Consider the following 20055-nt stretch of genomic DNA (forward strand, 5'->3'; position numbering starts at 1 on the left):
GCCCTGTTCCCAATAACCCCTGCAGGGATTAATTAGTGCCCTGCCAAGTGCTGGGACCCATGAAGGCTCCCCCTGCTGTGGGGAGGGCACTCTCCCCTTCCTTGCATGGAAGAATCGAGGCAGGGGAGCTGAAGCATCAAAATTCAGATGTTGGAGCTCCCACTTTCCGGGTGGTTCTGCAGGTGCTTCCAGCCCTTGGGGGAAGTGGAATCGGGTTGGAGTTGATGAGATCCCTTTTTTTATTTTTGTTTTGGATTTCTCTTTCCCGTCACTCTTGTGGCACTCAATGTCACTTCCTCTAAGGGACACTTTGCTGTCTCCCAGATTCCCGTGCTGAGTGAGCACAAAGGACACATTCCCGGGGAAAGATGGAGTGTGGAACTCTGGGCCCAGGCAGGAACAGGAGAGTGGCCAGAGGAAACAACCTGAGAGCACCAAATATCCTGGAGCTGCTCCCTTTTCCTGACACAGCTGGAGAGGGAGTCCCCAGCCCTGGAGGGATTTCACAGCTGTGTGGATGTGGCACTTGGGGACGCGGCCAGGGGTGGCCTTGGCTGTGCTGGGGCGTGGTTGGGCTCCATGGTCTCAGAGGGCTTTTCCAAGCCAAGCCATTCCATGATTCTGTGTCATTGTGCCATTTCCACGGCTGCTTTTCCTGAGCCCTTGGAGCAGAAGGAATTCTTCAGACTCCTCGGCTCAGCTGGGATTCCTTCCCATTGCCCCAGCCCTGGCCCTGGAAGGGACGAGCTCCCCCAGCAGCCCCTTTCCTGAGCTCATCCAGGTTTTCATTCTCTACTTCCCCAATTTACCATATTTAGAAGTTTCTGTGAGCTCCCCCTTCCTAGAATTGGGTTGGACTTCAGCAAATGGAGTTGCATTTCCTCAAAGGGACTCTCCAAACCAGAGCTGGAACATATCCAAAAAGGCTTTCTCAGAGTTTGTTCAGCTGTGTTTGGCTTTGGTGCTGAGGGATGGACAACTCCCACCCCTGGCAATTCCTGGCTGGGAAAATGGAGGATAATTCTGTCAATGTTAAATCATGGCTGCCCCATCCTGGGAGGTGTTCAAGGCCCAGCTGGACAGGGCTTGGAGCACCTTGGGATAGTGGGAGGTGCCCCTGGGGACATTAAAGCCCACCCTGGGACTGGGTGGGTTTAATGCCCCTTCCCACCCAGGCCATCCCACGATTTCTCACTGGGGACATGGCAAAAAATGGATGAATTCAATTTCCAGTTTAATCCAAGCAGCCCAGGAGTGCAGGGACCCACCTCAGGAGCTGGGAGTTGGCAGCAGCTTCCTGGGCCCAGGAACTTGTCCCTGCAGGTCCCAGGGCAGAGGTTTGGACTCCCTTGGCTCAGCTCAGGGCAGGTTCCTTCTTGCTCCTCCTGTCACTTTGGAATTACAGCAGAAAAGGGAGAGGTGGCAACCTGTGGGTATCTGGGAATCTGATTGTGGGGAGCTGGGAAAAGAGCAGTCCCAACCCAAACACACTCTGGGAGTTTGGCTTTTCCCTCCCAGTGTCGCCAGTTGTGGGGCAAAGGTTGGACTGGGGGGGTGAGCTGGGAGGGGAGCAGAGCCCTGGTGGGAAAACCAACCACAAATCCAAGGGTGAGGCTGGGGTCACTCTGGGCATTTGTCCAGAGCAGCTGTGGCTGCCCCATGGGGCTGGAAGCAGCCTGGGGTAGTGGGAGGTGTCCCTGCCCATGGCAGGGGTGGGATGGGATGGATTTTAAGGTCCCTTCCCACCCAAACCATTCCAGGATTCCCTGATGTGCTGCAGGCAGGTCCTGCTCCGTTGGATTACACACAGGGAGAGTTTGGCTGTTCCCTTCCTCAGGCTGTCAGTGCTGGAAATGGAAGTGCCTTGGCCATGGACCCTCAGGTTTAAATTCCAGGTGGGAAGGGTTCCTTGGGGTCCCCAAGGCTTTATCCCCACTGGGCCTGGTGGAGAAGCTGGCCCAATGTGGAAGCTCCTCATTGAGCTCCTTCATCCCTCTCTGGGATTTTCTATCAACACTTCAGGTTTCCCATTTTATTCACTTATGGAAGAAACTGAGGCAGGTTTGTTTTCCCCTTGGCACAGAAGTCCCTTGGATCATTATGGACATAATCTTTGCCATCATTCCTTAGGTCAGGCTCAAGTTCCTTGGAATGAGTTAATTTGGAGCATCCTGGTTCTTCTGGAGCTGGGACCACTGGAAGGGGCTGGAGTCGTGATGCAGGGTGGGGATCAGCTTCCAGGGAGTATAAAATGCTCTCAGACCTTATCTCTTCTGACCTGACAATCCCAGTTCAATCAAGATCATAAAATGCTTCTTATCAGGCCCCTGGAATTTCGTCCTGATGTTTAACAAAGCTGCTCCGTCCTTGGATCCTCCCCAAGCCAGTTTTATTGGGAGTGAGAAAGCTCTGAGGCCAGAGCTGCCTAAACTCGTGTGGGGACCCTGCTGTGGAACAGGGGAGCTCAGGAGGGATCTGCTCCACGTCTCCATGGCAGGACACACACGGGATCATTGATCAAACCCCCATCATGTGTGGGTCAGGGATCAGACCCAGCCCTGTGAGGTGGCACCAGCATCCCAGAATAACCCATTCTGCTGGATTGTTGGGTTGGAACTGCTGGGAAGGACGGGGGAGCTGATGCTGAGGGGGTCTCTCTGTGTCACTTGGCATCTCTGCTCTGCCCCAGGGCCAGTCCCAGCCTCTGGAAGCTGCTGAGGTGCAGCTTTGTTCCCGCAGGAATCCGGGAGCAGTCGTGCTGGAACAGGCCCTGCTGCCAGGCTGACGCATCAAAGCAGCTCCTGGGATCCTCCATGGATCAAACAGAGGGAACAGGGAGGGAACAGGGAGGCTCCCAAACCTGCCAGCCCTGCGATGGCTCAGCTCTGGCTCTGCATCTCCATTAACTCTGGGAACATCCCTGCTGGACACCCCTGCTCCAGGCACTCCCAGCTGGGATTCAAAGGCTGGAGCCCCTCTGGAGCCAGGCTGGGAGAGCTGGGGGTGCTCACCTCACTCCAGGGAGAGCTTGGAGCCCCTTCCAGGGCCCAAAGGGGCTCCAGTAGAACTGGAGAGGGACTGGGGACAAGGGATGGAGGGACAGGACAAGGGGGAATTCCTCCCTGTGAGGGTGGTGAGGCCCTGGGATGGATTTCCCAGAGCAGCTGTGGCTGCCCCTGGATCCCTGGCAGAGCCCAGGGCCAGGCTGGACAGGGCTTGGAGCAGCCTGGGACAGTGGGAGGTGTCCCTTGATGGGCTTTTATGTCCCTTCCCACCCAAACCATTCCATGGATCTGTGTGAGATGGAGCTGGGAAAAGCCCCTGGATCCTTGCTGGCATTTTGGGCAGAATTCCCGTTCCCTGTGTGAGGAAAACAGGCAGGAGGGTGAAGGTTTTATGGGAAAAACTCTAATCCAGCCAGTCTTGGTGTCCCTCAGAGCCGATGACACAGCCTGAGCCAGGAATGATGGAATTGTTCAGGAAAAGCCCTCAGAGATCAAGTCCAACCTAGTGCCAGCAAGGTCACCCCTGCCCGTGCCACATCCACACATTTCTGGGACACTTTCTGGGATGGGGACTCTGCCCCTGCCCTGGGGCAGCCTTTTAGGGCTGGACAACCCTTCTATGAAGGATTTTCCCCAAATCTCTAATAAATGTATGCAAATAAGGAATATCTCCTCCAAAGGCCCTGGGAGCTGCTCTGGCTCCGTGTCCACCTGGAGAAGATCCATCCAGGAACATCCTCTGCAGGTGTCCCCAGGGGTGGCCAGTGCATGGACACAGGGGAATGTGGAAGTTGTGAGGGCTCCTCTGGAATGTGTGGTGGCTTCTCTGCAGGGCTTGGGGATCTCCTGGGAATGATCTGAGGCAGTGACTGCTGTTTTGTCTGGCTGGACATTGCCAGCCTGACCAGTGCCAGCTCCTGGGGGATAACGGGGGCAGATCCCAAAGGATTTCCTGAAGCAGGAAAGGGACCTGCAGCCCATTCCTCAGGTGGGGCTTTACCTCCACCCCTGCCCCATTGCTGACACAGGTGGGGCTCGGTCCTTTCCTCAGAATTCCCACAGGATGAACCCCTGAGAGCTGCCTTTGGCTTGCCCCAATCCCATTGTGGCTCCCAGCTGTTGACAGCCTTGTCCTTGGACCCAGCAACCATGGGGACCTGGAAAGGCCCCATTTCCACTCAGCCTCATCCCACCTGGTTTGGCTTCTCCCAGGACAGCTTGTTCAGTGCTCAGGGCCGGTGGGAAAGGTGTCCAGGTTTCCATGGAAAAGCCAGGAGAGAGCACAGGAGCGTGCAGGGAAGGTCTGAGTGGAAAAGGTGGTTAGGGAGAGGGAACGGGGATCCCGTGGGATTTGTGAGCCTGGGAGCTGCTTGGGAGAGCAGCGAGGGAGGAAAGGAGGGTGACTGGATGAGAATTGAGAATCAAATTAGACATTCCTGGAGTATCTCCTGAGCTTGGAACATGGATGAGGTTTGGGAATCAGGTATTCCTGCAGCGCCTCCTGGGCCTTGTGTTCACGAGCTCCATTCTCCTGAAGATTGAGGCTGGACGTGGGAATCTCACCTGAGCTTGGCCAGCCTGGATGAGGCTTGGGAATGGACCCAGGAGTTCTTGGGGCTCCTTCTGGCTGTGCCCTCCTGAGCTCCTTCTCCTGAGGGTCCTGCTGTGGGTGCTGGGGCTGGGATCTCACCTGGCTTGGATGATTCTCAGGGGTCTCTGTGGTCAGGATGATCCCAAGATGTGTCAGTCTCTTTTTCCCAGCCCGGCAACCGAAGAAGGAGTCAGGATTCTTCTGCTCTGCTTTTTTCAGGGTTGTTTATTTTCTCTTATCTATTTCATTCTTTCTCTGACCTGCTGAGGTGCATCCAGCAGCTCAGTCAGAGGCACTCTGTCCATCCTCAGGGCGGTGTTGTCTTTTTATACTAAAAACTGCATGCACTTTATTTACAGTTATTTTCCAACACCTATCACCTGTGTTAGACAGTCTGTCTCTACGCTAAACCAATCCAAAAGTGCCAGCATCACCCAGAAGATGGAGGCTGGGAAGAAGGAGAAAGAAGGACAAGGCACACCCAAATTCCTCCATCTCGGCTTCTGAACCCCATTCTAAAAACCCCAAAATTCTACTTTTCACCCAGTGACAAACTAACTATCATTCTACTTAAACTCTCGTGGCTTGTAAATCCTCATCTAAGGTTGGTCATTTTTTTCATGGGTCAAAATCAAAGCCTTGGAGCCCCTTCCAGGGCCTGAAGGGGTTCCAGGAGAGCTGGAGAGGGACTGGGGACAATGACCTGGAGTGCCAGGACGAGGGGGAATTCCTCCCTGTGAGGGTGGGGAGGCCCTGGGATGGATTTCCCAGAGCAGCTGTGGCTGCCCCTGGATCCCTGGCAGAGCCTGGGACAGTGGAAGGTGTCCCCCTGCTATGGCAGGGGTGGCACTGGATGAGTTTTCATGTCCCTTCCCACCCAAGACAGGGGTCCTGGGCTCTGTGCCAGGGTCTCTGAGCCCCCTGGCAGGGCTGGAGCCCTCCAGGGCAGCCAGAGGGATGTCCTGGGTTCTTCCAGGTAACCCCAGTGCAGACCTGACCTGGGGGATCCCAAGGGAGCTTGGGGAAGGCTGGGCTGGCTCCAGGTTTCCCAGGAGGCTCTGCCATGTCCCAGGCAGGGCGCTGTGCCTGGGGGGGAGGCAGAGCTGCTCCCTGTTCTGTCCTGCTGGGCGTTTCTGGCGGCTGCTGTCACCAGCACATTCCCCGTGCCCCGTGCCAGCCCGGCAGGTCCCGGCCGGTCCCTCCTGGGGATGTGGCTCCGTTTTTCCAGGCCCAGCTCCAGCTGCTTTGTGGGAAGTGCTGACTCGGGCGTTGTGCAGAGCTGACTCACACAGGGCAGGCTCAGCCAGGAAAGGCTTTGTAAGGAGTTGGAGGATCTGGGCTTCATGGTGGAGCTGGGCTGGTTCCTCTTCGGGCTCCAAAGGAAGAGTTGTAAGGATTTTTGAGGATTTAGAGAGTTGGAAGGTGAAGGAATATTTTAGTGAGAGTGGAAATGCCCATAAAGCCTCTGATCAGGTTGGGGGTGTGGACTCAGGAGCAGAGAATGGGGCAGGGCACCTGGAGGTTCCAGAGGGCCCTGGAAGCTTCCAGGTCCCTCCCAATCCAACTCCTTCTGGGACTCCATGCTTCTCCCCTTGCTCCCTGTGAAATACCCCCAGGATGGCCACAGTTGGTTGATGCAGAACTTGGTTCCTTTGGACTCTGATTTCGGGTGCAGGGTGGGCCTGAATCCACTGATCCCTGAGGGAACACCTTGTGCAGGAGCATCCCAAGGCTCTGCAAGGCCTGAATCCACTGATCCCCGAGGGAACACCTTGTGCAGGAGCATCCCAAGGCTCTGCAAGGCCTGAATCCACTGATCCCTGGGGGAACACCTTGTGCAGGAGCATCCCAAGGCTCTGCAAGGCCTGAATCCACTGATCCCCGGGGAAACACCTTGTGCAGGAGCATCCCAAGGCTCTGCAAGGCCTGAATCCACTGATCCCCGAGGGAACACCTTGTGCAGGAGCATCCCAAGGCTCTGCAAGGCCTGAATCCGCTGATCCCTGGGGGAACACCTTGTGCAGGAGCATCCCAAGGCTCTGCAAGGCCTGAATCCACTGATCCCTGAGGGAACACCTTGTGCAGGGGCATCCCAAGGCTCTGCAAGGCCTGAATCCGCTGATCCCTGAGGGAACACCTTGTGCAGGAGCATCCCAAGGCTCTGCAAGGCCTGAATCCACTGATCCCTGAGGGAACACCTTGTGCAGGAGCATCCCAAGGCTCTGCAAGGCTTTGGGAAGCCCAGAGGAGCCGTTGTCACTATAGGGCATGAAACAACACGAGCGCACACACCGCTGCTCTCAAGGTGAAAAAAGGGAAGTTTATTTTCTGACTCCAACATTTATAGTTTTCCAAAAGTGACAGTGGATTGGAGGGTGAAAGAGCCACCTTTCCAATGGCACTGGACAAAATATCAGTCTATCAAATTTCTTCTATAAAAGAATGCAAAACAATGAGTTATTTTCAGAAAGTGTATGAGAAAGTTCGTTACAAGAATGTAAATATCAGAAGGCTTAGAAATCAAAAATCAGGGCGACAAGCCATGGGTTCCATTGCAGGGAGGTCCTGCAGAGTGGCTCATCCCAGCCCCTCTGTGATGTCCCATCACAGAAATCCAGGGTTGGGTGGTGGCAGAGCAGGGAAAGGTCCCACTTTGCTCGTGACAGGAGGATGCTTTCCCTGGGCTCTGAGCCGTGGTTCCAGGGTGGTTCCAGGTAGACTGTGAGGATTGGAGGTGGCTGGGCCAGAGGGAAGGGGTGGGAGATTGTGGAATCACAGAACCAGCAAGGTTGGAAGAGACCCTCGGGATCATCCAGGCCAAGCCCAGCAGCTCCACCAAAGGGACCTTGGGAGGGCCGGAACAGGAGCTGGGCACCTCCACAGGCCCCAGGAGCCCCCCCTTGCCTGGCCTTGGCATTTCTGTGCCAGGCTGGCCGGGCAGGCTCCGCTGCTGCCAATGTGCTGATGTGGGAGCTTTGCATAGCGAGATTTGCCTCCTGTGCAAAACCCAGCGAAAGTGGGTTGGGGCTGGAGCCGCGGCGTTCCCAGCCCAGGGCAGGGACGCGGGAGGATCAGAGGGATCGCAGCTCGGGAGGCTCCAGGGACGCGCCCACAGCGGCTCCCGAAGCTGCCCCGGGGCCGGGCGGAGCCTCCCCAGCGCCTTTCCCAGCCAGGTGAGGAAAAACGAGGATCCTTGCTGAAAACAGGGATGTGCACCTGGGTTTTCAGGGATAACCCCCGCACGGTGGGATTCAGGGATGCTCCCACACAGGTGGGATTCAGAGGTGCCCCCCCAGGTGCGTTTTACAGATGCAGGTTTAGCCCCAGATGTTCCATTCGCACACGCAGGGATCTGTGTGTGTGATCCTGGGCCTGACATCCCTGGGTTCCCCCCTGCTCTGGGCAGGGTTTGCTCTCTGAGTCTGTTTTCTCTCAAATTCCAGTCTCTTGACACTCGGAGCTGAGCACGTCGGGCAGCAGGGAGAGGTGAGAGGAGGGAGCTGGGTGGGATCTGGACGTGATCCAGGGCTCCCTGTCAAAACATCCCCACCCCATTCCTGGCATGGTTGGGATGGTTGGTAAAAACCTCCCAGTTCAGAGTAAAACACACAGGAATTGGCACAAAGGGACTGTTAAGGGGGCCCAGCTCCCACAAATTCCACAGGGATTCATCCCATTTGTGCTGGAGCTGGAATTCTGGGTTTAAGCTGGCAGAGAAGGCAACTCTGTCAATGCCTCCTTCAGGTACACCTGGATTAGTCCCAGAATCCCAGGATGGTTTGGGTGGGAAGGGACCTTAAAGCCCATCCCATTCCTGACACCTTCCACAGCCCAAGGTGTTCCAAGCCCCGACCAGCCTGGCCTGGGGATGGGGCAGCAGGATTTGGGATGGGACACCAGGATTTTGGGATGGGACAGCAGGATTGTGGGGGACTGGGAAGCACCATGAGGATGTCAGAGCTGATCCTGCCTTTTCCATGTGCAGCTGCAGCACTGGGATGGTCAAGCACAGGGAGCAGCTGGGGGGGGGGGGGGGGGGGGGGTTGAGTGGAGAATTTGGGGCTCTTTCCTGGTTGGAACAGCTCAGCCTCTTTGGGAAGAAGAGGTGGGAATGCTGCCCCTTCCCAGGATGAAGTGAGGAATAGGGTGAGCAGTCCAAAGGCAATTCTCAGTTGTGGACTGGGATTTTATGCAGAGCAGGAGCTGGAGCCACTCGAGGCCTGTTTTATAAAGCCAAATACAAGGCCCTGAGTTGCCCCTTCCTGCACTCAAGGTGGGCTGAGGAGCTTCCAGCAGCAAGGTGGGAATTCCTGTTCCTGGGGGACATTCGGGCAGTTTGTGTTGGAATTCAGTCCCACCAACCCCTGGATCCCCTGCCCTGCTCCAGGTGGAACCCTGTGCCCTGCTCCAGGTGGGATCCCTGCCCTGCTCCAGGTGGGATCTTGTGTTGTAGCCAGGTGGGATCCCTGCCCTGCTCCAGGTGGGATCCCTGCCCTGCTCCAGGTGGGATCCTGTGCCCTGCTCCAGGTGGGACCCTGTGCCCTGCTCCAGGTGGGATCCCTGCCCTGCTCCAGGTGGGATCCTGTGCCCTGCTCCAGGTGGGATCCCTGCCCTGCTCCAGGTGGGATCTTGTGTTGTAGCCAGGTGGGATCCCTGCCCTGCTCCAGGTGGGATCCCTGCCCTGCTCCAGGTGGGACCCTGTGCCTTGCTCCAGGTGGGACCCTGTGCCCTGCTCCAGGTGGGATCCCTGCCCTGCTCCAGGTGGGACCCTGTGCTCCTGCCCAAGCTCTGCCTTGTGTAAGTGCAGAGCTGCTGCCAGCGCCGGGCGTGGGCTGATCCCAAATCCCAGCTCAGGTCAGAGCGTGTCCCGTGGGTGTGGGCCGTGGCAGGAGCTGCTGCTGGGAACTGCCAGGAGCAGGGATGGAGGGAATCCAGCCCCCCATCCACAGGCTCCACTGGTGCTCCCCAAAAGCAGCTGGGGGAGCTCGGACAGGGCTGATCCCGTGGGGGCTCTGAAGAGGGGAAATGTCTCATGCTCCTGAATTTCAGGTTCCCCATGGAAAATCCAAGGCTAGGTGAACTCTGGGGTTTTTTGAGTGTCTTGTGATCCAGATATTTGGATTTATTCCCCCTGGTTCAGTCTGGGTTTGGGGTCCCAGTTTTTGAGGGTTTTCCATTGTTGGTTTGAACAGGAGAGCAGCTGGGATTCCATGAGGTCCTCACTTCAGGAACTGGGATTAACACTGGTGTCACCACTGGGAATGCTGGGGATGAACTGGTGCAGATCCATCCTTCTGGGGAATTATCCAGGGAATGCTGAGGGAGTGCTGGATTTACCCATTGTGGAGGGCAGGGGGGATGTAAATCCAGCGTGGATCCACAGCTGAGGCACTGAGCTGGGGCTGTTTCACTCCTCTCCTTGCAATTCCAAACCCCCAGAGCTCCCAGTGCTCCCCCAAAATCCTGCTGCCCCATCCCAGGCCAGGCTGCTCGGGGCTTGGAACACCTTGGGCTGTGGAAGGTGTCAGGAGTGGTTTGGGCTTTAAGGTCCCTTCCCACCCAAACCATCCTGGGATTCTGGGACTAATCCAGGAGCTCAGTGGTGGGGTCCTCATCCCTACTTCCCTTCTCCTGCCCAGAGGAAGGGACAGATCCCTTTGGCTCCATGATGAGGCTCTGGAAGCATGGGAAACAAAGCTCCAGGTGTTTTATATTCCCTTTTATCAAGGGCGAATTGCCTCTCTGTGGGCAGGGGGCCGCTCTTGGTGCTGCACTGGGATTTCAGCAGCCTGAGAAGCGCTGGGATGGAGGAGATTTTGGGACCCTTGGAGCTGGTTCTGAGCCAGATAAAGGTGGGTGTTGGGAAGTTGGGAAGTGCTTGGAGCAGCTTTGCTGCAGCTGAAAACATCCCATGAACTCTGACGGCCCAACATCCCTGGGCAGAGGGGCAGAGGGGCTCCCTGGATCCCTCCCGGGGCTGCCCGACCCTGTCCCCCCATTCCCAGCCCTGTTTGCTTCCTGCGTCAGGGCTGAGTCACCCTGGGATTCCTCAGCTCTGAAGTGGTTCCTGCTCTCCCTGCCCCTCCCCTGCCCAGGTGCTGAGGGTTTTTTTTCCGAAGCTCTGAATTTCTGGGTGTGCCCGAGCCTCGCAAGCGCGGCAGGTCCCGGCAGGAGCGGCTCAGCTCCGCTCCCACTGTGCATTCCTGGCGGGGCTCCAGGGGCTGGGCCAGGAGCAGCCCCCGGGAGCTCCTTTCCCTGCTGAGCTGGGGCTTTTCTGCTCCTGCTGGGTCCCTCCGTGGACACAGGCACAGAACTGCATCCCCCAGAGCCCTCTGGCTGCTCCAGACCCTTCTGTGGGCACAGGGCACTGTCCTAAATCCCTGTGGCTGTTCCAAATTCCTCCATGGACACAGGGCACTGTCCCAGATCCCTCTGGCTCCTCCAAATTCCTCCATAGACACAGGGCACTGTCCCACATCCCCCAGAGCCCTGTGGCTCCTCCAGACCCCTCCATGGACACAGGGCACTGTCCTAAATCCCTGTGGCTGTTCCAAATTCCTCCATGGACACAGGGCACTGTCCCAGATCCCTCTGGCTCCTCCAAATTCCTCCATGGGCACAGGACACTGTCCCACATCCCCCAGAGCCCTGTGGCTCCTCCAGACCCTTCTGTGGGCACAGGGCACTGTCCTAAATCCCTGTGGCTGTTCCAAATTCCTCCATGGACACAGGGCACTGTCCCACATCCCCCAGAGCCCTGTGGCTGTTCCAGACCCCTCCATGGACACAGGACACTGTCCTAAATCCCTGTGGCTGTTCCAAATTCCTCCATGGACACAGGGCACTGTCCTAAATCCCTGTGGCTGTTCCAAATTCCTCCATGGACAAAGGGCACTGTCCCAGATCCCCCAGATCCCTCTGTGGATCCCAACTCCCTGAGGTTTGGAGAGTTCCTGGTGAATTTGTGCATCAGAGAGATCCATGGGGCTGGGAGGGAGCAGGCTGGGAGGAGGGAAGGCTCTGGAGACACCTTGGAGCCTTTTCCAGTACCCAAAGGGGCTCCAGGGGAGCTGGAGAGGGACTGGGGGCAAAGCCTGGAGTGCCAGGACACAGGGAATGGCTCCCACTGCCAGAGGGAGAGATGGATGGCACATTGGGAAGGAATTCCTCTCTGTGAGGGTGGGCAGGCCCTGGAATGGATTTCCCAGAGGATTCCCCATCCCTGGCAGTTCCCAAGGCCAGGTTGGACAGGGCTTGGAGCAGCCTGGGACAGTGGAAGGTGTCCCTGCCATGGCTGGGTTTGGAATGGGATGAGCTTTGAGATCCCTCACCCCAGCCCATCCCCTGATCCCTGATCCCTCACCCCAGCCCATCCCCTGATCCCTCACCCCAGCCCATTCCCTGATCCCTGATCCCTCACCCCAGCCCATTCCATGATCCCTCACTCCAGAGCATTCCCTGATCCCTGATCCCTCACCCCAGCCCATTCCCTGATCCCTGATCCCTCACCCCAGCCCATTCCATGATCCCTCACTCCAGAGCATTCCCTGATCCCTGATCCCTCACCCCAGCCCATTCCCTGATCCCTGATCCCTCACTCCAGCCCATCCCCTGATCCCTGATCCCTCACTCCAGACCATTCCACGATCCCTCACTCCAGAGCATTCCCTGATCCCTCACCCCAGCCCATTCCCTGACTCCAGGGTGTCCATGCCCAAGCTGTGTCCCACAGGGAACTCGTGCTGTGATCGGGGCTCCTTCCCCTCCTCCAGCCCCGTGGTCTCCAGCTGATCCTGGGCAGGAAGTTCTGGGATGGTGTTCAGTGCCTGAAGGGAGCGGGGAGGACGAGCTGAGCCCAACTCCAGACCCCAGGAACCACCTCTGGTTCTGCTGTCCACAAACCATGGAATTGCTCATTTGGAAAAGCCCTCAGAGAGCATCAGGTCCAGCCCAGGTCCAGCCCAGCACCACCCTGGCCACCCCCTGACCGTGTCCCCAGGTGCCACAGCCACACATTTCTGGACACTTCCAGGGACGGGCACTCTGCCCCTGCCCTGGGCAGCCCCTTCCAGGGCTTCACAACCCTTTCAGTGAGGAATTGCTCCTAAATCCAACTTTAATCATCCCTGGTGCACCTTGAGGCTGTTTTCGTTCCCTGGCAGCAGGTGCCAACCTGACCCTCCTGTCAGGGGTTGTGAGAGGGAGAAGGTCCCCCTGAGCCTCCTTTTCCCCAGCTGAGCCCAGGGAGCAGGTCTGGATAAGGGGGAAGGGAAGGCCCTGGAGCAGGAGCTCAGCCAGTGCCGAGGGGGAGCTGGAAATGGCTCCTGGAATGTTAAAATCTCTTTTTCCCAGCCCAGTGCTCGAAGAAGGAGTCAGGATTCCTCAGCTGTGGTTTTCAAGGTTGTTTATTTTCTCTTATCTATCACATTCTTTCTCTGGCCTGCTGAGGTCCATCCAGCAGCTCAGTCAGGGGCATTCTGCCCACCCTTGGGCTAGTGTCAACATTTTATACTAAAAACTACGTGTACTTTATTTACAATTGTTTTCCAATACCTATCACCTACGTAAGACAGCGTGTTCCTACCCTAAACCAATCCAAAAGTGCCAGCATCACCCAGAAGATGGAGGCTGGGAAGAAGGAGAAAGAAGGACAAGGCACACCTAAATTCCTCCATCTTGGCTTCTGAACCCCTATTCAAAAAAACCCCAAAAACCCTAACCCCCCCCCCCCCAAAAAACCATAAAAAAACCCCAAAACCCTACCCCCCCAAAAAAACACCCTAAAAACAAAAAAAAAAAAAAAAAAGGCAAAACAAAACTAAAAACCCCAAAATTCTACTTTTCACCATGTGGCAAACTAACTATCATTCTACTTAAACTCTATTGACTTGTAATTCTTCATATAAAGGTGGTAATTTTTTCCATGGGTCAGAATCAAAGTCACAGGTGTCTTGGGCTCTGTTCCAAGGTCTCTGAACCCCTGGCAGGGGCTGGAGCCATCCGGGGCAGCCAGAGGGATGTCCTGGGTTCTGACACTGGAGGTGTCCAAGGCCAGGCTGCTCCCCCATTGCGGGATCTGCTCAGGTGCAAATCAGACGAACCCCAAATTCCCTGTGTGCCCCAGGCAGGGCTGGTGCTTCCCTGGCTGGAACTGGGGCAGGAATTGGGGCAGGAATTGGGGCAGGGCGGGGCTGCAGCTGCTGCGCTGCAGTGCCCGGCCCGGGGGTGGCACGGGGGGCACTCCCAGCCCCGGGGCTGGGCTGGCACCGCTCCCGCGGGGCTGCGGGCACGGCCCGGCCCGGGCAGCACAGCCGGGCAGCTCAGCCAGGCGGCTCCTCGGCTTTCTGGGAGTCACATTCGAGGTATTAGAAAGTCTTTTTTTTTTTTTTTTTTTTTTTTTTTTCCCAGAAGAAGTCGAGATTTGTCAGTTTTGCTTTTCAGGGTTGTTTATTTTCTCTTATCTGGTACATTCTTTCTCTGACCTGCTGAGATCTCTCCAGCAGGTCGGGTTGTGGCACAGCCCCTGCCCTCGGGGTGGTGTTAACTTTTTATACCAAAAACCACATGTACTTTATTTACAATAATTTTCTAATACTTACCACTTATGTTAGACAGTTTGTCTCTACTCTAAACTAATTTAAAAGTGTCACTATCTTAGCAGAAGATGGAGGACAAGAAGAAGAAGGACAGGACATGCTTAGATTCTTCTATCTTGCTTCTTGAACCCGCATTCTAAAACCTTAAAATTCTAATTTTCATTTGTGCCAAATTCACTATCATTCTACATAAACTCTTGTGGTTTGTAAATCCTCACACAAACCTGGTAATTTTTTCTATGGACTAAAATCGAAGGCCCAGGTGGTTTTGACTCTGGGCTAAGGTTTCTGAGCTCTTTGCTGGGGTCTGGAATCACTAAGGGGAGCCAGAGGAATGTCTTGGGTCTCCACAGCAACTCTGCTTTTCCCAAATTCCGGGGCTGGCAGGGACAGACACCGGGGACAGTGACAGACACAGGGACAGTGCCCAGCTGTGCCAGCACCCCGGAGTCCCTCCCGTGTCCCCCCAGCCTGGTGGCACCTTAGGACTGGGATCCAGGTGAGGTCCCTGGATCCCAGAACCCCTGGGGCTGGAAGGGACCTGTGGAGGTCACCAGGGCCAATCCCCCTGCCCAGACAGGGCCCCAAGACCCCGGTGCCAGGGCTGGGAGCCCCAGGGCTGGTGCTGGCACATCCCAGGACTGGCACATCCATCCCGGGGCTGGCACATCCATCCTGGGACTGGCACATCCATCCCTGGGCCGGCACATCCATCCCTGGGCCAGCACATCCTGGGGCTGGCACATCCATCCCAGGACTGGCACATCCATCCCAGGACTCGCACATCCATCCCAGGACTGGCACATCCCGGGGCTGGCACATCCATCCCGGGGCCGGCACATCCATCCCGGGGCCGGCACATCCATCCCTGGGCTGGCACATCCATCCCGGGACTGGCACATCCATCCCGGGACTGGCACATCCATCCCAGGACTGCCACATCCATCCCAGGACTGCCACATCCATCCCGGGGCCGGCACATCCATCCCAGGACTGCCACATCCATCCCGGGGCCGGCACATCCATCCCAGGACTGGCACATCCCGGGGCTGGCACATCCATCCCGGGACTGGCACATCCATCCCGGGGCCGGCACATCCATCCCGGGGCCGGCACATCCATCCCTGGGCCGGCACATCCATCCCAGGACTGGCACATCCATCCTGGGACTGGCACATCCATCCCGGGGCCGGCACATCCATCCCGGGACTGGCACATCCATCCTGGGACTGGCACATCCATCCCTGGGCTGGCACATCCATCCCTGGGCCGGCACATCCATCCCGGGACTGGCACATCCATCCCGGGACTGGCACATCCATCCCTGGGCCGGCACATCCATCCCAGGACTGGCACATCCATCCCTGGGCTGGCACATCCATCCCAGGACTGGCACATCCATCCCTGGGCCGGCACATCCATCCCGGGGCTGCCGCGATTCCCTGACCCGGAGCTCCCAGATCCTGCTGGGATCAGAGAGAGCGGGGCTGGGGACGCCGGGGACGGGAATCCTGGTCCTGGATGGGCTCAGGGGGTGAATCCCAATCCCAGCTGGGCACAGAGAGGGTGAATTGCAATCTCAGCTGGGCACAGGGGGTGAATCCCGGTCCCAGGCGGGTTTAGGAGGATGAATCCCAATCCTAGCAGGGCACAGAGAGGGTGAATTGTGATCCCAGCCAGGCTCAGGGGGTGAATCCTGGTCCCAGATGGGTTTAGGGGGATGAATCCCAGTCCCAGGCAGGTTTAGGGGGGTGAATTGCGATCCCAGCCGGGCACAGAGAGGGTGAATCGCAATCCCAGCTGGGCTCAGGGGGTGAATCCCGGTCCCAGGCGGGTTTAGGGGGGTGAATTGCGATCCCAGCCGGGCTCGGGGGGGGACAGAGGGAGAACTGTTCCACCTCCCTCTGTGTGAAGAATGGCTGGCAATGGGGGAGGGAAAGGTGCCGTAAAACCGAGCCGGTGTGGCCACCCTGGGGCCTCGGGGCCATTGTCCCAGGGCGGAATTCCCACCGGACACAGCTGGGCGGGGAGGGAGGGGCTGCAGCTCGGCTCACCTGGGCAGGCTCGGCTCCCCTGGGCGGGGCCGGGCTCAGGTGTTCCCAATTCCTGCCCGGATTGGGCCGGGAGAGCCCAACCTGGCCTTATACGGGCACAGAACAGCGCCGGCCGCTCCCTGGGATGGGCCGATGGGGCCGGGCTCCCTCCCTCCCTCCTCCTCCTCCCCTCCCTGACACAATGCAGGGATTTGTTTGCTGCCAGCCCGGGGATTTGGGGCTCCCGGAGGGGTTTGGGCACCCAGGGTGGGGCTGGTGATCCCCTCGAACCTGGGGACAGGGACAAATCCCCGCTGAGCCCTTCCCTGCTCTGTCCTGGAGCATTTCAGTAGGAAAACAAAATTATCCCTCCCCAAATCCCATCCTCCCCAAGGCTGCAGGTGAAAAAAGCCAGGAAACTGAGGCACGGTTTGGGCCAGGATGGTGCAGGAAAGGGAAATCCCACCCCTGTCTTTTCCCTGAAGTGGGGGAGCTCCTTTTCCCAATGGCTGATTTCCTGGGGAGAGCCACTTCCATCCCTGCAAACAGCTGTGCCTGGCCAGGAGAGGGCCTGGAGCACCCATCTCCCTCCTCCTGTCCCACTGGAGTCACGCCAGGGGCTGGCTGGAACTGAGGGAGCAGCTGTGGGAGAACTGGGATGGGTGGATTAAACTGGGTTTGGAACTGGAGTGGGAGCCCCGGGCCATCAGTTCCCTGTGCCAGGACATTTCCAGCTCCCTTCCCACACATTTAACCCCTTGGCACACGTCGGGGGGGGTTTGGCTCCCCTTCTGGTGCTGAGCAGGATTCAGCTGGTGCTGGATTTCTCCAGGCTCTGGGAAGGAATGGGACAGGGCCTGGCTGCTCCCAGACTGAGGGTGCATCCCTAAACACACTGGGGAAGGGAGGAGAGGTGGAAGAAAACCGGGAATGCTCCCACCTGCAGCTGTTTCCCGGGGAGCAGAGGGGCTGTGAGCTGAGATTCCAGATGGGAAAGGGGTTTTTCCCCTGATAAAGATGTTTTGGGTGTGTTCCTGGAGGATTTGGCCCTTAGAGGATAAAAAAGTGGAGTCAGAAAGGACCTGGGGGTATTTCAGCACAGCCAGAGACTGGTGGAGGGGAGCCCAGGGAAGGAAGGTGACAGATCCAGGTGGGATCAGATGCAGGGATGAGTTCCTCACCTTGGGAGCTGTTTCACCATCCCAGAGCGATTGCAGTGAGTCTGGGAGCAATGGAACAGCCAGGCTGGATCCCAGGAATCATTCCCAGCTGGATGGGAGCTCCTGGTGGATGAGAAATGCCCTTTTGGATCACAGAACCATGGAATGGGTCAGGGGGAAGAGACCTTAAAGCAGTGGGCAGGGACAGGTCCCACCATCCCCAGGTGCTCCAAGCCTTGTCCAGGCTGGCCAGGATGGGGCAGCCACAGCTCCTCTGGGCAGTGGAGACCCATGCAGGGTCCCTGTAGGATCCCCTCTAGGATTCCTTGTAGGAACCCCTGTAGGGACCCCTGTAGGGTCCCGTGTGGATTCCCCTGTAGGATCTCTTGTAGAGTCCCATGTAGGATCCCCTGTAGGATCCTGTGTAGATCCCCTGTAGGATCCTGTGTAGTTTCCCTGTAGGATCCTGTGTAGTTTCCCTGTAGGATTGCCCGTAGGGTCTCCTTTAGATCCCCTCTAGGATCCCGTGTAGGACCCCCTGTAGGAGGATCCCCTGTATGATTCCCTGTAGGGTCCCCTTTAGGATCCCCTCTGTTCCTCGCTCCTCGGGAGCCGTTTCCCTTTCTCCGCAGGCCGGGCCTGTGGAAGGAGGCCGGGAGCTGTTGGGGATTTTTGGGGAAGCGCTGCAGCGGCGTCACCTGCCCGGCAGAGGGAGCCCGGAGCTCGCTCCTGGCCGCTCCAGGTGCGCAGATCCCGGGATGCTCTCTGGGAGCCCGGAGCTCGCTCCAGGTGTGCAGATCCCGGGATGCGCTCCCCGAGCCCGGAGCTTGCTCCAGGTGTGCAGATCCCGGGATGCGCTCCCCGAGCCCGGAGCTCGCTCCAGGTGTGCAGATCCCGGGATGCGCTCCCCGAGCCTGGAGCTCACTCCAGGTGCGCAGATCCCGGGATGCGCTCCCCGAGCCCGGAGCTCGCTCCAGGTGTGCAGATCCCGGGATGCGCTCCCCGAGCCCGGAGCTCACTCCTGGCCCCTCCAGGTGCGCAGATCCCGGGATGCGCTCCCCGAGCCCGGAGCTCGCTCCAGGTGCGCAGATCCCGGGATGCACTCCCCGAGCCTGGAGCTCACTCCAGGTGCGCAGATCCCGGGATGCGCTCCCCGAGCCCGGAGCTCGCTCCAGGTGTGCAGATCCCGGGATGCGCTCCCCGAGCTCGCTCCTGGCCGCTCCAGGTGTGCAGATCCCGGGATGCGCTCCCCGAGCCCGGAGCTCGCTCCAGGTGTGCAGATCCTGGGATGCGCTCCCAGAGCCGCTTCCCCCCCTGCTTCGGCCTCCGGGACTGATTCCCTGATGCTCTTCCCGGCATCCCCGCGGCCCAGGATTCGCCCCTGGGATGTCTCACGTCCGAGACCTCCAGGACATCTGACGTGTCCGGTCCTGGAGAGGCTCCAGGCAGGGATGGGATCACCCTTGGGAGTGGCTGGAGCTGATACGGCATGGCCTGGAGGGGGCTGGGCCGTGGATTCCTGAGGGGCCCTGGAAGATAAGAGGGATAAATATCCCCTGATCCCACAGACGCCCTCAGCAGCTCCCAAATCCCCGTGGGGAATGTGCCCCGGCACCCCAGGGGTGACTGAGTGAAGGGGATCATTGGAACAGGCCATAAAATGCCATTATTGAGCCATAAACACGGGAATGCTGTTAATTATCCCATTTATTAGTTAATTACCATCCCTAACCCTGGTTTTCCCAGCAATCCTCAGGCTGTGATGCATTTTTTACACGGATCTGAGAAGGTGAGTGATGCCTCCACACCCCCAAGCACCCTCTAACCATCACACAACCATCCCTTTTTCCATAAACCTTTTCCATCAACGTCCCCCCCCCCCCACCACCACTCCAACCAAATTCAGGATCCTTTCAGTCCTTAGGAATTTTTAGGAAGCAGCCAGGTGGGATTTTGTGGCATTTTGAGCCAAAACCGGGGACGTGACAATCCTGGGGCTGCCCTTCACCACTGCATCCTTCTCTGTTTCCCCTTTTTTTCACATTCTATCCCTAAATAAAGGTAAATCCAGCGTGTGTTATTCTGGATTGACAGCACTGATCTGGACAACATGGGGGTGCGCCCAGGACCTTTTTTGAAGGGCTGGGGGAGGGATTTTTTTGGGGGGTCCTGAGCTGATGGTGCTGCTTGGATCCTGCAGCAATTCCCTGGGGAATTTACAGCTGGAATTGGGGCTGGTTGTGGCTCTGGGATGAGAACAGCCACGGGAATTTGCCCTGAGGAAGAGGCTGGGTGCCAGTGAGGGAGGGATGGTGGAGGGGGCAGGATGGGCCTCCCAAAGCCAAGGCTCAGCCCAGGCAGAGCTCAGCTCAGCTCCCCTTAATGGAGGGCAGGAATTCTGCTGGGTGGAGCCATTCTCTGGTGCCCTCTGAGGGAGCTGGGGCTGGGAGCTGTGGGACAGGGCAATGCTGGGTTGGGTCTGTCCCAGAACAGGGACCTGAGTCCAGGAGTGAGGCCAAAATCCCAAATCTCAAACCAACCCTTTAATCCCCTGCTGTGGCCTCCTCCCAATCCCATGGGTGGAGAAGGCTCAGAAACAGTAAAAAGATCCCCAAAATCCAAGGTCAGGAAGGAAAAGCAGCGGGAAAGTCTCAGCTGAGCCCCAGCCCT

Source organism: Molothrus ater, chromosome 30, assembly GCF_012460135.2.
Source record: "Molothrus ater isolate BHLD 08-10-18 breed brown headed cowbird chromosome 30, BPBGC_Mater_1.1, whole genome shotgun sequence".
Taxonomy (NCBI): Eukaryota; Metazoa; Chordata; class Aves; order Passeriformes; family Icteridae; genus Molothrus; species Molothrus ater.